General features: G+C 41.3%; 2 protein-coding genes across 9 annotated transcripts in view; one reads left to right on the plus strand and one right to left on the minus strand.

Moving 5' to 3' along the window:
• The window catches only part of LOC147158673 (cytospin-A-like), a 62,465-nt gene that overhangs the window by 13,284 nt on the left and 31,112 nt on the right, over window positions 1–18,069 (minus strand). The gene's annotated exons all lie outside the window — the stretch shown is intronic.
• The window catches only part of dlgap2b (discs, large (Drosophila) homolog-associated protein 2b), a 53,282-nt gene that overhangs the window by 2,507 nt on the left and 32,706 nt on the right, over window positions 1–18,069 (plus strand). Inside the window, exon 1 of one of the 5 annotated variants that reach the window (XM_086061585.1) lies at window positions 1,543–2,703. The exons of the other annotated variants lie outside the window; for them this stretch is intronic. The gene's annotated coding sequence lies outside the window, so the exon portion shown is untranslated. Of the gene's footprint in view, window positions 1–1,542; window positions 2,704–18,069 lie in introns of those variants that run through there. 5 annotated transcript variants of the gene reach the window in all.

An 18,069-nucleotide genomic window follows, 5' to 3' on the forward strand; every position in this document is an offset into this window, starting at 1 on the left:
GAAAAAAAAAATCCTAAAAACAAAAATTCCAAAATGATCAGAGATAGGATCATTTTTGAAGGGTTAGCGTGTATTAATTAGCCCCATCTAGTGGTGAACTAATAATTCATTCATTTTAAAAAACCCACTATGAATTTCAATAATATAAAAAAATATTAATTTTTTTCATCACATCAATGACATTTTTAAAATATAATCATTCATCTTGTAATCGCTAATTACATTACATAGGTCGTGCCGCGCCCTACAGGAAGCTGACATGTTTCGTCGCAATCGTTCTGCTACAGATATTCGCTAACATAGTTAGCGACAGGTCGTGCTCGCAGCTCGTGTCGGACCCAATTGGTCGACCGCCGCTTCCGTTCCACAACAAGGTGGCCTGCAGATGGTCGTCGCTGAGTGTCTCCCTCTGCTTTGCTCTTGCTAGCTTCTTGCGCTAGCCGCTCGTTAGCCGCGCCATCGAGTTCTTGTGAGCCACTCTTGCTCCTACTCGCTCACTCCAAATGATCATTGTTAGTAATTGGTGGTAGCCTTGCGAAGTGTGGTCTGTCTGGAGCACCGTCGTGTGCATGCCTTAAAAATTGTTACGTTAGGTCACCACTAGATGTCACTAAATAATGCACACTGCCTATTTAAAATGATCTGTCATTTTATTGTATTTTTTTTAGTTTATTTTTTTTTCCAAACACAGATTTGATTCATCTCGAATAATTAATTCCCATTTCTCTGTTGGCCTTGTGTTGTCCTTGTTTCTTCGATCTGCTGTCGTTTACATGCCTTTTTTTTTTTTTTTACCCCCGTCAAAAGAAGAGCACACACATTTCTCTTGAGGACTACCTGCACTCGATCAGAATGCCAATGAGCCGCACTCATGGCCTAAAATCAATCCAAAGAGATATTCCTTCCATTTTAACATTGTCTCTTGACCCCAGAGCTGCGCTGTGCTGCAGGGCACAAAAGAAGCGGATGAAGTAAGGGAAATGAGAGAGTGGGTGTAATTTTAAAAGTTTGGGAAATGAGTGGTCACGTCGAAGGCAGAACAATGACGAGATGGACTACAATGGCACTAAGTAGAGCGTAGAGTTCCTTATGGAAGAAAAAAAAAAATCTCTTCAAAAACTAATTAAAAAATCCTCCATCTTTGCACCTATAGGTACCAAAATGTGATGGTTCCGTTTTTGGCATAGCACTTAATCGATGACACCGATTGAGTAGTTGTTACCGAATCCATCTCATTAACATGGAACAAACTTGCATAGCAATCCGTACGATCTCTGCCAAGGCCCGACTATCCCAATTTGGATCAATTCCAAATTAGACATCGTTAGAGATACCCAAAAGTGGGAACATGCTGACACAAATGTGGTGGGCTCTTCGTTACCTGTGTGGAAATAGATTGAGTCGTCTTTTTTTTTTTTAAGTAATGCTACTCATTATCTTAAAAAAAAAAAAAAACTATAATTGCACATTTTACGATAGTCAAGTCGTACCAAATCAATAAAAAAAAAAGTCTGGGCCAACGTTTTTTTTTTTTTTTTTTAATCATCGGACCAAAAGTTGCTACCTGATTGGACGATGTTTTTAATGATATGTTGGCAGTAATAGCAATAATCAAGTGATGAGTATTGCAATGACATTTTCTGCATGAAGTAACTGCAATGGTTCAGTCAATTCCGGTAAAAATGGCAATTCACTACTTTGGTCAATTTGAGCCAACTTTTCTGGGTTGTTTCACACAAAATCCCCCATACAATTGGGTCATTTTGTACAAAACAACACAGAAAGTTGGGTCAACCTGAGCCAAGAAGTGAATTGGCCCATTTTTGACCCAAATGTTTTTAGAATGTGACTTTCTGTGCAGGCAAGTGTGGGTTTCAGTTCCCTCTTAGTAACAGTGTGAATGTGAGCGCGAGATCATTACTGGCGACCAATCCAGGGTGTAGTTTGCCTTGCGGCAACCTTGAACAAGATCGAAAGTCAATGGATGGATTCCTTCACGGCTTCCTTTCCAACGAAGAGCCCGTTTATTTGGACACGACTCTCCATGACATCAACATGGCCCCCCCCCCCGCTTGTCCAAGAAACAACTTCCGTTCCTTTTTTTGTTTGCGGAGTCATCTCAATTGCCAGCGATGATACGTGATGTTGCCTGAGACCTTACGGCGCTTGACGTTTCATGACACGCACGAGTCATTACCAAGCGAGAACATCACCTGTGACTCATCACGAGTGCCAACAAAGCGCCACCGCCTGAGATACAAGTGAGGGAACGGCGCACTTTGAGAGGGACGTCAGCGCGCATGCTGATGGGGGCCGACAGAGCTGCAGAATCCTGAATCCGGCGCCAACGGAGAATCCGCGTCCTGGTTTTGCGGTGATGTGTGGGAGCCTGTGAAACAAGCAGCTCGCGCTACCGCAGTGGAGGAGTAAATGCGGAGCCCGACGGCGCTCCAGGTGATCCACGGCAGCCCGGCCCGGCACACTGCTGTCTCCTCCTGCCTTCCCCCTCCTCCCCCTCCTCCCCCTTCCTCGTCTTCCTCCTCCGTCTACGCTCCGTTCCTCTGAGGGCTTTTCCAAAAAAGGAGCACTTGCCCATCTTCTGACGTGAAAGCACCTTCTCGGCCGGCCGCCGCTTCCCATTCATCGTGTGATGACACGCGGCGTATGCGCTCCGATGTCCCCGCAACATAGGCTCGTTGCACGGTAAGACCACTCCTCCGCATTTGCCGTTTTTTTTTTGTTTGCCAGTAAACTGTTGCAGCTCAAAGTGTGTGGATTGAACAGGTAGATGAGAAGTTGCGTATGTGCGTACGTAGTGTATGCATGTCGTCATGAAGCGGTCTGGGAGCCTTGGGTTCGGATTGAAGGGGCTCCTCCGGCTCATTCACAATGTGCAGGTGTCTGTTTGTGACGGACTCCGACTAGGGTGGGAGGGATTGCCCCTCAGCCGGGCTTCTCTATGGGCAACATCGTCCTCACTGTCACAAAAACATGTTGTTGCTCCAAAACGGCATCGTCTCATTTAATGATATTCGATGGTTATGTAATCATTTCTTCTGGATCTGGTCGGGCGGATGACGAGCTCGGTGAACATACGCCTCTTCATCTGTCGGATTTGGGGAAAAGCTGCCGGTCAGCTGGTGTTGATTGGAGCAGCGCAAAAAGCCTGATGTTACCTCAGGAAGGTTGACCCCCGCGTATCCTTGTGTCTGAATTAGTAATGGCTAATAAACTGGATGCTGCAGCGATATGAAATTCCAGCCTCCTGCTGTTTGAGGGCTTCGGGCGTTTTTTTGGATTCCTGTGAGTGGGTGTCTTCGCTAAAACACTTGTGCTATAATTATGCAGAAACTGGCCCCCGGAAAAAGTGAGGCTCGGTGAAACCGACATAAACTTGGCTAGCGATGTAGCTTGTGATAAATGTGACAAAATATTGATACAGCAATGCATGATATGCCGTAATGATCTCACGCTATACGTGGCGTGAGAGTGAATCGGTTTTAGAACGCAGCTTGTAACAATTAGACACTTGCACTTCTTTTTTTTCTTCTTACGTAAGCATTCTTGACTAAGTGGTAAGTGGTCGGACAGCCGCTATATCGTGATAATATCACGGAGATGTGCAATGATTAATCGATGAGTCGACAACTAATCCATTATCAAATACATCGATGTTTACTTTTGATAATTGATGAATCATTTTAGATATCTTTTTTTTATTTAAATTGTCCAAATGCTCGAAATTTCAGCTCCTCAACAGTAAATATTCTCCGATTTCTGTAGTCCTCCATGACAGCAGACTGATTTTTAGAAAAAAGATTAGCATTTTTGCCGATTTTGACTGAATCATATTTCATTTGTTTGTGCATTGCCAAATTGAAATATAAAAGGAATGGACATTTTTAAGTTTTACTAAATCCGATTCATCCATTGATCGAAAAATAATCACCACATGAATCGATTATTAAAATAATCGTTAGTTGCAGCCTTAATGTCAGGATAATATCATATTGTGAGTTACTTTCACGTTGGACATTTTCTGAAGTCCTCAATCATCTCTACAGTCTTTAGAAGGTTCCATTTTAGGTTGTGCTGGGTGCACTACTCTCTAAAAACAGTTGGGTCAAAGGTCACCCAATTATGGATCAAAAATGGACCTATCCACTTTATGGATCAATTTGACCCTACTTTCTGGGTTATTTTCTACAAAATGACCCAATTTTTTGACCCAAGTGAAAGATCTGACCAATATTTATGAGTTGTTTTACACTAAAAGACTCATTTCTTGACTCAAAGTCGGGTCAAATAGACTCAAGTAGAGGATCGGTCCATTTTCGACCCATAAGTTGTGTTATTTTAGAGTGTCGGACAGTGTTTCTGAACCCTGGTCCTCGGGGCCCCACTATCCAGCCTGTTTTCCACGTCTCCCGATTCCAACGCAGGTGCGAATCGTTATCTGGCTTCTCCATAGCTCGCTGATGAGCCGTCATTGGAATCAGCAAATAGGGAGACATGTTAAACAGGCAGGATCGTGGGCCCCGAGGACCAGGGTTGAGCATCACCGCGCTCGGACGCCAACCATTCTACTTCCTGTTGCAGCCTTTACACCATCGTTAATGATGAGGCAGATGTCTGTGGTCAAAATGGAGGTACTATATTACGTAGGAAGTCAATATTTTGGATACGTTGCACTTTTTGTGATTGAAATCATAAATAGAATTGCTGTGTCTTGAGGATCTACTATCTATTGTGGTTAATCACAATTGACCATATCTATCCATTCAAATGTTTTCTGATCGGTTGGTCTCCCGTCTAAAACCATCTGAGAATGACCAGAATCCTACTTTTTCCCATTTGCATCCTCGCTAGCGCTCTTTGGAACATGACCATGTTTGGTTGTGAGCAAGGCTGTGCGGGGGCGTACGAGTGAGTGGAAGGGTGAGTTTGAGAGTGTTCAGAGAAGTCCGCTTCACATTTCAAGCGTAGCTCATAATCGATATGATTGGTCGTGTGCTGAGAACATAAATGAACACTCTGGCTTCCTCTGACCCATGTACATACGCTAAATATAAAAAGTACAGCGAAGAGAAGATCCCACTCGGGAAGTATCGGCCCCTGCTGAGCGTCACCTGCAGCTTCGTGGCCCAAGCGTGAATTTCTCACTGCGCCATTTATTTGTTGGCACAGGCCAGCTCTGTCATTGTCACTAAAACATCTGCCAATAAAGGGCTTTCCTGCTTGACACCTCTGGATGTAGCACACGACCAACACAAACGGACACACTGGCTCGCTCGCAAACTTGGGAGAGTCCACAGCTATTATTTGCACACAATAGCAAATGTACAGACTGAGCAATAAAAAGACTTGCTTTTATAAACAGGTGAAATTGGTACCATGGAAGTATAAGAAGGGGCAGCCATGTAAGACTTCGGGTGCTATTTTCGTGCCGGGGCAGGACTAGTTCACGGTGTTTGTGAATTTGGTACGCTAAGCATATACTATTACACCCCTCCGGCTCACCTCACAACGTGGTGACCAAAAGGAGACGGGACTTTAGACCAGGTGAAACGAGGTCTAAGTTGCGGCGGCAGGTGGTGTATCGTAATTTTGGCAGATACATGACAACAGCCGAACCCTCTAAAACCTTGTAGAAATCAATTTATTGAAGGCCTTATTATTATTGTTCTTGTTGTTATTATTATCTTTAATATATTTCTGAAAGCACCCCTTTTTTTTTATCCGTGGCGGTGTACCAAAATGCCTAAAGAAAGCCAACCGACCTTCTTCAACCTTCGACTATCATGAAAAAAAACCCTAAACACTCTAGATCACAGGTGTCAAAATCCGGTCCTCGAGGGCCGGAGTCCTGCATGTTTACAATATTTCCATACTCCAACACACCTGATTCAATGATCAAGATCATTATCAGGCTTCTGCAGAGCGTGCTGACGAGCTGATCATTTGAATCAGCCGCGTTAGACGAGGGGAACCTCTAAAATATGCAGGACTCTGGCCCTCGAGGACCAGACTTTGACACCTGTGCTCTAGAACAGGGGTGCCCAAGTCCGATCCTCGAGAGCCCTTATCCAGCCTGTTGTCCATGTTTCTCTCCACCAACACACCTGATTCGTCATCAAGGTCGTTATCAGGCTTCTGCAAAGCTTGCTGACGAGCTGATCATTTGATTAAGCTGCGTTGGAGGAGGGGGAGGCTGGGTAGGGGCTCTCGAGGACCGGACTTGGGCACCTCTGCTCTAGATGATGGACATTGGGAGTCTTTTTGCTGTTAACGAGCATGCTTGCCTCACAGTAACCACTAGTGAATATTCTTCTCTTCTTACATCTTTCTTCTTCTCTTTCTGCGGTCCTTTTTCTGCAAAACGTGTCGCATGAGCAAACCAAAAGACAAATCTAAAACGAAAAACCCCAGCTGACCATTTGATACCAATTTTAATGAGGTGTACAGCGAGCATGAGATTCTGACGACATTATTATGGTCACCAGACGTCTCGCTTTAATGAGGATGGTCGCAGTTTTGAGCCTCGTGTCCCGAGTCCCGGCGGATTTTGCTTGTCCTGCCTTTTACGCAGGGCCAGTCAAGCAAGTCAATTCTTTGGGCCTACGTGAATGTCAATCACACAGTTGTCATAGCGATTCATACAACTAACCACATCTAATTGCTAACAGGCGTGTTTTCATCATACCGGAACTAGAACTACTTCCTGCTTCCGTGTCTAAGAATTGTGGGAAATGGAGTCCCACAAGCCAATGCAAGATGTGCATCCAGTGTTACAAAGCGGGACCAGTTTCCAATAGATGCCAGTACCGAGCAAAAAAAGGTCAGATAACTGTGGGCGAGAATTTATTATATACAGTGGAACCTCGGAGTTTGAACGTCTCGGAAATCGTACAAATCGGACTTCAACCAAAAAAAACGGAGTAAAAAAATGCATCGGAGTTTGAACTCATTTTGGGAGTTGGAACACCCAAGGAAAGCAAGCTATGCCAAATGCACCTTGAACGGGTAGCCGGTAGTTGAGACGAAGCTGATTTCCAGGAGGCGCTCCATACTTTACTTGGGGCATTTTGTTTTTTCCACGACAATTTTCTTCGACATGGGCTCAAAGAAAGACAACAGTGCCAGTGGCAGCAAAGAAAAACGTACAGTGCTACGAACCACAGTGGATTTAGGAAGGAGATTATCGCGCCGATGTAACTACCGTATCTACTTCCGTAAATACCGGCACGAGGACCCCCCCCCCCTTAGCTGTTCAACAATGTGCCTGACGTTAAACAGTGCACGCAAGGACCCCTTAGTAGTCTAACAATATGCCCAATGTAAAATACATAAACTCAGCACTGAACTAAAGCAAGCATTAACATAGCATTTTTTTTATCCACTGATGCCATCACACCACAACAAAAATGTAAGGTATTTTTTTTATTGTTTAAAAACTGTACAGGCTGTAAATGAAAAACACATAAATAGAAATTAAAATAGTATTTTTTTGTTTTTGGAGCTTGGGAACGGATTCATTGCATTTACATTATTTCCTATGGGAAAAAAATGTTTTGGAGGTTGAACAATTCGGACTTTGAACACTTCACAGGAACGAATTATGTTCAAACTCCGAGGTACCACTGCATTTGATTTTCAACAAAATTATTCTATTCCTGTTTTTAATCTTGAAAATCTGGTCACCTTACACATTATGACGTTTTCATGTTCAAAATTTGCACAAAATTGTTACGCTCTCCAAATATTCAAGTCAAACTTTAAATGACATTCAACTTTAGAACTTCCTCTGTAATTTTATGAGGAAACCCCTTCATCCAGGTGCGTGTGTCTAAACATGTTGCAGGTAAAAAAAAAAAAGCTGTTGCAATTAATAATACAATCACCCTCCCGGTGTGTGCTGTTATGCTTTGGCTTCCTTAATGAGGACTCGATTCATCTTCAGTCTCTGACAGTATGCTGAGCGGGAAATGTTGCTCTCCAGCCTGTTTCCATGGAGATGCTCATGGAGCTGTAGCACCCCCCCCCCCCACCACCAACACCAACCACCCCCCCCCCCCCCAACCGCTTCTGCTGTACATTCCATCGAACAGTGCCGCTTCATAAGAGGGATCTGGGCCAGTGTGTGTTTGTGTGGGAGATAATAACGGCGCGTCCAACGTTTTCACATGCATGTGTTTCGCCGTTGTCTTTCACTTGAATCTTTAAATGTACGCGGTGTTATGAAGGCTGGATTACCAAAGACTCAACATTATTGACAAACCGTAAAAGCTAACGTACCGTGTGCACTGTACGTGCGAGAGACATTGTGAGCCGGAGGAACAGCGAGAGAGCGCCATCAGGAGAGTGAGAGGGTGAAGAAGGTCAGGAGCGGAGACAAGGAATAGCGAAAAAACATCCTTGATTGACTCAAACTTGCTAAGATGACACTGATATCGTCAACAAAACAGCACACTTGCATCGACTGTACAATTTTGGAAGGTGATCATGGAGAGGACTGAAAAGATTTTTTTGTGTTGACCCCAAGCTTTGCAGCACCGTTCTTTTCCTTTCTGCATTCTCTGCATACACAGCAATTATAGTGGATTAAATTTCAATCTGTCCCAAAAAAAAAAAAAAATATATATATATATATATAAATAAATAAACACGTTCACTCTTCTGCTCTCGTCCCCTTTGCAGATGAAAAATTATTTGGGCTGCACTCCATGTTTTGGAACAGCGGTCTGTCTCTGTTAGTTTACCGTTGGGGCGCGCACAAGATTATAATAAACTCGGAGATGATAGATACGCTACTAAGTTGTTACTAATAATATTAACAATATCATATGCTAGTGCTAACCACCTGAAATGGTATCTTTTATCAATAAACCAGAAACTGTTGCATCCGTAATGTAAATCGTTAGCATTACATTTTGGTGAAAAGCCACTCATGAACTCATTTGCTCCCCAAAATGTATACATCACGTTTTATTTTAAATTTTTTAAGTGTGTTTAAGTGTTTAAGATTTTTTTTTTTTTCAATGCGAGAGCATACAGAAGGCTTTGATGCAGCCTCTGAACTGCAGAGAACGGGTGAAGCAATGGTAGTAATTACAAAAACGGCCAGCAGGTGGCAGCAGAGTATAAGAGATCAACCAGGGCCATGTTGCAAAAACCTGTTTTCCCCACAGTTCTGATGATTTGTGAATAATGATGAAACTTAGCTATCTTATAATGCCAATTGCTGCAAAACGGAAACAGATAGAAATATACTTTTTTTTCTGATGAAAGAAGAGACCAATCTTTATTTTGGTAGGTTCCATGTTTTTATAGCAATGGAACACAATATTCTGTGGGCCTTGCAAAATCAGTCAAAATCCAGTAAGGGGGTTGCTTCAGTGAAAATGGCTGCGAGTGAATGAGTTAAAGGCAAGAGATCGTTTTTTCGATAACTGATATTTCAAGCCAATATTCATTGTCGAGACAATATTAGTGCCAACATTTAAAAAACTAAAAACTCCACCTCACTTTGTTGTCATGAATGTACCGTGCATTTATTATTGTTTGTTTGTAGAGGTGTGTGGTTATAAAGGTTGACATTACCAGATGGCTTTGGTGCCTCTTCAGTGCCATGCGACTCGCTGTGTGTTAATAGTCAAAGTGCTCTGACTCACACTGAGCAGAAGCACCTGCCAGGTGGTATGTGTCCACATGCGGAATTCAGAGCGCTAATGCTAATGTGCTAAATCACAGTTTGGTCAAGCAAGTTTTAAAAAATTTTTGTTTGTTTTTTTTGGTTAAAATGGTTTTGGATTTTTTATTTTATAAAAATATGATGGAGCAGATCATCTCTTAAAAAGCTCTACAAGAAATATAGGGTTATAATTTAAGGCGTATTACTGACTATCCCACAGTGAAGTGAGCGAGTGCGTTGTCAGTACCTGTCTGGGAATAACTGGCAAAGTTGGTCACTGAAAAAAAAAAAAAAAAAAATTTTTTAGAATCATCCTGTTGCTTTCGCGACCCTTTTTTGTCACACCAAATCAAACTGCAGTCCTATTAATGTTACACTTACATTCATTAGGTGCTCCCAACTGACTCCGAACAAATGCTAATGTGCTCCGAATGTGTGAGCAGCAGTTTGACAACACGTCTGTCTACCATAAAAACTCCATAACATGATAATGTGACAATGTTGTTCTCAAGCTGCCAATTAATTCATAACGAACAGTCAAATAGTCCAGGCATGCAATTAGTGAAACTGTGGGTGATTTCCCTGATCGGTGCTATTTCTTATTTCCTACTAGATCGTCGTTAACAAACACACTCACATGGTGCTTATCACTCAAACACATTTTGATTAATTGGATGTTAGACGTTTTTCTTTTGTCAAGCATTTTTTTTGTGGTCGACTTATGCGAATACGTGTCGCGTGACAACATAATGTCATCAGATATAAGATGAAGCGCGGTGATAACGATATGCTCGAAATAAATTAACTTTAAAAATCTGACTACAGGCATTACATTCAAATGGCGCACTTGGCCATGCGGTGTAAATCCAACATACCGCTCGTTGTCATTGTGAAACATCCTTTTTCCACTTTTGCTCATCATTCAGCAGGATTGTTTGGAGATTAATGAAAAAGGGAGGCCCGTTCTGGCGGATGATGTAATAAGTACGGCGGTTGGCTGTTGCTTGGATACTGCGGGACGGCAGAGAAAACACTCCAGCCAGGTCGTATTGTCTCGGTCACCCGTGATGACAAAGAATTTTGAATAAACCAATGCAGCTGAATGGTTTTTGAGTGACGTGGCTACATATTGATTTATAAAGCTTTGCATGACATCATCTGTACTTTTTTTTTTTTAGTTATAAGTTACAGCGCCATCTTTTTTTTGCACAACTGTGCTCTTCGAGGCGCCATGACTTACGAGGCGAACACAGCTGATATTGATTCCATTTCGCAGTGTGTAAATGTGGAGTAGAAATGATGGCTAAGCATGTTTTTCTTACAGCGTTTAGCATATCTCCTGGCTCAGTCATGCACATCTAATTGAATGTGGGCTGCACTCTCACTTTGCACTTCAACACTGAATTGGCAAATGTCTTTAAATTCTCATTCTAAAAGTGATTCTCAGCCAGTATGTGTAAAGGCCGCCACTTCCCAGCACCTTTAACCAAATTGTCAGTCTGATGGAAACCTTGTATTAACAACGAGATTGTAAGTGTTTTTAGTATGTTTTCAATGAATAAATATATACAATAAATCCTCACCAGGAACTAATTATAACAAATCAATAGTCAATCTGGTCACCGGTATTGGCTCAAAACCGTCCCGAAAAACCGAGACGTCTGGTCATCCTAGCGTAAAAACTAAAGTCATTAATCATTGTTATCAATAACATGTCGCCTTTTGTTAACCGTCAATTGCATACTTTAAATGAGATGATAAAAGCATAATTCTGAAACACGCCTGCAGTAAAAAAAATATGTACAAGATATACGACCTTTTGTTGATGTACATTATTCCAAAACGGTCCCGTTCTGTGATGGATGTGTCGCGACAGAGCTTCTTTTTTTTTTTACCGCCATGCGCTGCCGTGATGTCAGGAGGACTCTTTTGAGAGACTGGCTGTGACCTTGGGAGGAGGCCAAGCTGACTGACTGGGCTTGTCTGGATGACACGGACACTTGCAGCCAGCTGTCCCCCGTTTTTTTTGGGAGCAACGCCCGCTAATGAGTCAATGATGGCACTTGAGATCGAGTGCCCAGATCAAGTTATCTTCATGATTTTTGTGTCGCTTAAAAAAAAGGAAGTTCAAGTGGTTTCAGCTTCAGTAGCACCATGGAGCTTGGATGTTAGCTTTTTGAAAAGGCACGGTTGAAGCCTTAATCTCCCGAGTTTCCGCTTTAAGTAACTATTCATGCCTGTGTGATTGCCGGCAGTGTGTCTTTCTCAGTTGTACATGCTTGACATAAAGTCACATCAGAAGTGGCAGTGGTGATACTGCAATAAGTTCAAGTAGAATGTTTGCCATCACTTGTTTTTTCCCCAGTACATATTTTTTTAATAGTAGTACTTGGAACAAATAAATGGTATGCGCCTCAAATCGACACCTCCTTTTGCAAGTTGGTGGCTGCGATGATCTGCACTATGACTGATACCACCATGTGTCTCTGTGGACGTTATTACTAAAAAAAAAACACACTGCCTGCGCTGCAGAGTTTACATCGATGAAGCTGAATTTTACAACGTAGCTTTAAGATCATTTCATGACATTTCATCGCTGTCTGAAAAACAATTAGGGACTGGAAAATTGAATGTAATGTTGTTGTTTTTTTCCCCTTGTGGGACAAAGAGTACCAAGCTGTTTCCAGAAATATGATAAGAAAGAAAGTGATTGTGATGTACTTTCAGTGAGTGAAACAATGTTTAACCCCTTCAGACCCATAGATGGTCCCAGCGGACATGACATATTTGAATGTCTAAACCAATAAAACGCATCATTTGGATGATGTCAACACCTCTAGTTCATAATTGGATCTTACATCACCAATCACAATCGCAAGTTGATTTGCATGATGTGAAAAAAATTAACTATAACAACTAAAAACATGAGCTAACCCCCCAAAAAACGTATGTGGTAAAAGAGTCAAAATCAGCAAAAATCTGAAGGGTCTGAAGGGGCTACGTAGATACTATATAAGCCTATATATAATACTATCATAGAATTGCATTTGTCAAATTAAAGGCCACCCCTCTAATAAACCCATTAATAATAAAAGATGCTTGGCACTTACTACTACAACTGTAACTAAAAACAGCTGGCTGTAGCACCCTATAATGTAATAATTTCCTGAAAATGTAATCAAATTTGCACTTAACTCGATCAAAAATGTAATAAAACCCCAAAACAAAAAAGTTTTTACATTATAGAGTGCAACCTGCCCCGTAACTATCAACACTAAAACTCTGATGTAACAGTGAACTTAACTCGTCTTTGACCGTTTAACAATAAAACATGAACATTATTAAATAAAAACGAGCAGGTACATTTAACTGTACCACAAATGGGCGGAGCTTACTTGGATGAAATCTCAGCAGAGTTGGTTTAACACTAAATGAATCAACTCTGTCGAATAACTCCAAGACTGACCTCGATTTACAACACAGTGTTAAAAATGCACTTTGGGGTTGAAGTCAACTCTTAGATTCTTTTAGAAGAAAATTTAGAAAATTAACATATATATATATATATATATTACATTATCGTTTAAAAAAAAAGCTAAATTATTGGGTTTGATTACATTTTTGATCTATTTTCGATTTTCAATTATTCTAATTATGACATTATAGAGTGCTACACCCCCCTGGCCACAATATGAGAAAAATACTCTAACAATGCTGTAATTATGTTCCACAAATTCCACCAAGTACAAAGATACAAAAAAAAAAACAATGACCAACAGTCAGAACAATTCTGTCGATTTACACTGCTGCCTCAACACGATAGACAAAATGTTATTTTGTTTTCCAATAACTCAGGACTAATTTGTGCTGTGCATACCTGTTTGTCCTTGATGTTGAAAGAGAAAAAATGACATTGACAACCAGAGAATAATATTGTCTTCCTGGTAGCACGACAAAATACCACCGCAGGTTAATACAGAAATTTCAGATCATATTGTACATAAAAGCCCACTGAACGGGTGATAAATCACAGCACTAAATATACGAATAATAAAACTGCATTGTCAGTTTGTCTGGCTCATAGCGGTGCTGCAGTGGTGGCCAGTTAGTCATGGTCGATCTGTTTGAAAGCCAGCAAAGACAAGGGAATTAGCAATGAGAGAAGGGCATGGATTGTTTCGGCTTGCCTGCCAAAATATGCAAATGGTGTCATGGGAGAGCTCAATGTCACCTCAGAAGATGACTGACTTATTGGCACGTTCTGCATTCGTGCATACATGAGTGAACAGAGCAGGCGTGTTTGTTGTCTGCATGTGTTTTGATTTATTTCGAGCTCACAACTCATATGCCTGAAGGGAAAATTTGACACTGCGGAAGCAGAGACACTTGAGATGTATTTTGGCACCGTTATTAGCAGAGTCACACAATTTGGTACAGTGATACACCAACAGTTGTAAAATATTTGCTCCCACTTTCGCAATGCTGTGATGTCTAATAGAGCGGATACGTCGTTGCACATCACATCTTCAGGTGTAACCATGCTAGCGTCAGGCACTTCTTTTCAGACATTCCAAATCCTAACAACGATACCAAAAAAAAAAAACACGACAGTAATTGGCGATATAAGGTTGAATCAACTATCCAGACATTGAACACATAAATATATCTGATTAGGACTTGGAGAAAATAAATAATCAGTTCCTGTTTAAAAGAACCGTGTCATCGCTAGCGTGAATTTTGCTCCATGTTGGAACAGTGTGACGGCCATAAAGCTTCTCAAACTGGCACTGAGCTGCTGTCGGGGACAGACAACTTCTTGCCAGGCCACAATTCTGCTGCTCCAATGTCCAATGTTGAGCCATGGGCAAGGGAATGATATGCTTTCAAAAAACTGCAAAGCCAGAGCTGTCAAATGCTGATTGATACCGGACAATAACAACAACAGAAGAAAGGAAGTCGATAACGATTTTTAGGATGCCTGTATCATCTGTCCAGTCATTTGCCAGTAGCTCTGAGGAACAACTTTTACAAACTTTGAACCTGTGGCATTTTTTTTCCCGAAAGCAGTTCCTTCTTAGTTACAATGACAACCATTTAATACCCGTTTAATATTTTACTTATCGTACAATTTCTGTCTTCTTAGTTTTATTCCCTTCTTTAAAAAAAAAAAAAGTACTATGATGCAGCTATGCTCTACCTTTCTGTCTCCCACTGACATATCCGGTGTTGCCTGGCAACTCTTTTTTTTTTTTTGTGTGTGAAGGGTACCCTTACACTCGCATCTTTTAGAAAAGGCACAGTAAAGGCTAAGTTCTTTGAGCGCCAACTGTGGGTGTTTAAACATTTATTTATACAATAGTGTTCCTCTACAATCACTTTCCGGCTTTCTTTATGTCCATCAGGTCAAAAAAAAAAAAGAGCAAACCTTGAAATAAATGAAACACATTTAAATACTGTAGTTGACTGTACTTTTACTTTTGTGACGTTTTCCGTATAAAAAATAACTACCGTACATACTACAGTACAATTGTTGTACATCTTGCTAAATTGATTGTAAGACGATTGAACATACAGTAGGCCATGTAATTGCTGCAATCAGAAGTCCCTTAATATATAACAATAAAACTAGCAAATTAGCAATCATGCAATAGAGTAGAATAGAGTAGGAAGCCATTCAATTAGCCAATCATTAGCCATTATTACAAGCTCCCAGTGTTGTGTGTGCGTGTGTGTGTGTGTGAAAATGTGCTCCTGAACACGCACTTTTAGTTGGATGACTACAGAGATAATAAGGAGCACATTTGTTCACAGGCATATACAGTATATATATACATATATATACATATACATATACAACGTCACGATACGATAATTATCATGATATTGTGGGGAATGTGGCAACTTTAAAAAACTATATTGCAAAGAAACAACTGTAGGCTTGTCCAGTAACATACCTAGCGACCTACAATCACTAATAACACTTAATATTGAAGCACTTGCTAATTCATACACATATTGTGATTTGAGCCAACTTCGAGGCATTGAATTGCCCCTCGGGGAAAAATAAAGTTTTTGAATTTGAATCTAATTGAATTTGTGGAAGAACTCAAGCGTGTTACATTCCCCTTCATCGAGCGTCGTCATGCAGCCAAAAAATGCCTAATTGAAATTAAACAGCACTAATAAACTAACCACCAGATGGTGCTGGAACTGCAGTCATTTTGAACAGAAATGCTGCTTTTCATATCATAACATGATGACAACAACATAATCGTGGCAATTTTAATATTTTGATATTACCGCCTTCGTTACATTTCTTGACATGAATATTCAATTGGCTGATCTAATTTTGTTGATGTTCTTGTGTTATTCTCATTTGCCCCATTGAATGAAAGCAAGCTCACCCATGCTCTCTCAGAGTAACACATGGCCACCATAATGATCATTCATTTCATTACTTGTCATGACGAAAATGTGCAGTTTGTCACCGTCTTCGTCTAATAACATGATAATGGATTCAGAACAGCAGCTGATCTTGCTGGCAGTGTAATTATCGCCACATCCTGTTTTTACTTATTAGCAGCATGTCTTCTTGGTGTGCTAACAGAGAACTAGAGGAGCTTCTGCAATTGTCTCCTAAAACGGAGATAAGTATTGAATTATGTGTCCCTGCTCTCCATGGCTTTGCTCATAAACCGAATGACACTAAGACGTGTACGACATCCCACTTGTGGTTAGTATGGCATAAACACTGATGACTTGTTGCACAAACATTATTTATCTAATGGTGTAATTAAGGACGAGTGGTTGACCCTCTTTTGGTCTGGAACGAAAGGTTGAGATTCCTTCATTTTTCTTAAAGCAGTAGGAAAGGTATTATTTTTTTTTTTTTTGCTACAGGACACCCTTGGTTGGCAAAAGACCACATCACCATTTTTCTTTTTAGACATGCAATGTTAAAGTAAAGTGTCTTTGGACAAGATACTGGAGCCAGTTACCCTTTGATGCTGTGTGGAAGTGTGTGAATAATCCGATTAGTCTCGGAGCAACAGTGCATGGTGTTTTGAGTACCTAAAGGTTAAATCTTCTTTAGAATTCAAGACCATTTTATGCCATCCATGACAAGCCTGTGAGAGCATATTGTATGTCGCTCATCAGCCATCTTGGTTCCCAATCACCTTAGTACTGGATATTCCGTACGTGCACATTAGAGTCAGTAATGCAAAGATGTTTGTAGAGCTACCTAAATAAATTAAAATAGTGTTGCCTTATAATTTATGCGCCAGCTCACTCTAATTATTCAGATAAATCACTTTCCCTGCGGTAAAATCAATGCGTGGCACACTCAAGCGTAAAGCAAACGCAGCTATTGCCCTACCTATGAAAATAGTTTTCCCACTTAAGGCGTAATTTGTTTATGAACTTTATGAATGATGCAAATTAGGCTACAGTCTGTTTACTTCTGTAATTTATTTTCTTTAATGCACGTTTGAATTTGTTTTGAATTTACATTAATCTACTCTTCAGTATAATTGTCTGAATTGACGACTTTGTGTCATGATGGACGTGATTGGTTGAGGGATGGTGGACACAAATGCAAGGAAATAAGGCAGTGAGATAGGAATCAAGGGCAATACGTGGAACTTTAATAAACATAGGAAAAAGGGTGAGCAGACAACCATAACTGGATGGGACGGGACTGGACTGGTCGCCATCCCTGGGCATGACGTGACGTGACTGGTCGCCATGACTGGACAGGGCGTGACTAGACTGGTCGCCATAGATGGAACGAGCGTGACGTGACAGGACCTGTTTTGCCTTGACCTGAATTGCTGTGACGAGGACGACCTGGCTGTGACGAGGACGACCTGGCTGTGACGAGGACGACCTGGCTGTAACGAGGACGACCTGGCTGTGACAATGGCTACTTGGCTGTGACAAAGGCTACTTGGCTGTGACAATGGCTACTTGGCTGTGACGAGGACGACCTGGCTGTGACGAAGATGACCTGGCTGTGAAGAAGACGACTTGGTTCTGACAAAGACGACTTGGCTGTGACAATGGCGACTTGGCTGTGACGAAGACTTGACACACGAACTTCCACACATACCGTAGACAATGCACCCACACTGTCTAAACAGACCTCGCAAACTAAATACACCTCTGCTAATTATTTGACAAGACACACCTGGGGAAGAGACAAGCGGCTGAGGGCACTGATAGGTTGACACACAAGGGCAGGGATGACACACATGTGGACGTGGTTACACATAACGAGACAAGGGTAAAGCCAAGGAACACAAAACAAAACACTGAACACAGACAACAAAGAACATGAACATCCAAAATCAAACAAAACCCCAACCCCACAGACACTT

The sequence above is a fragment of the Leptonotus elevatus genome, chromosome 18 (assembly GCF_054856555.1).
Source record: "Leptonotus elevatus isolate MCC_2025b chromosome 18, RoL_Lele_1.0, whole genome shotgun sequence".
Taxonomy (NCBI): domain Eukaryota; kingdom Metazoa; phylum Chordata; class Actinopteri; order Syngnathiformes; family Syngnathidae; genus Leptonotus; species Leptonotus elevatus.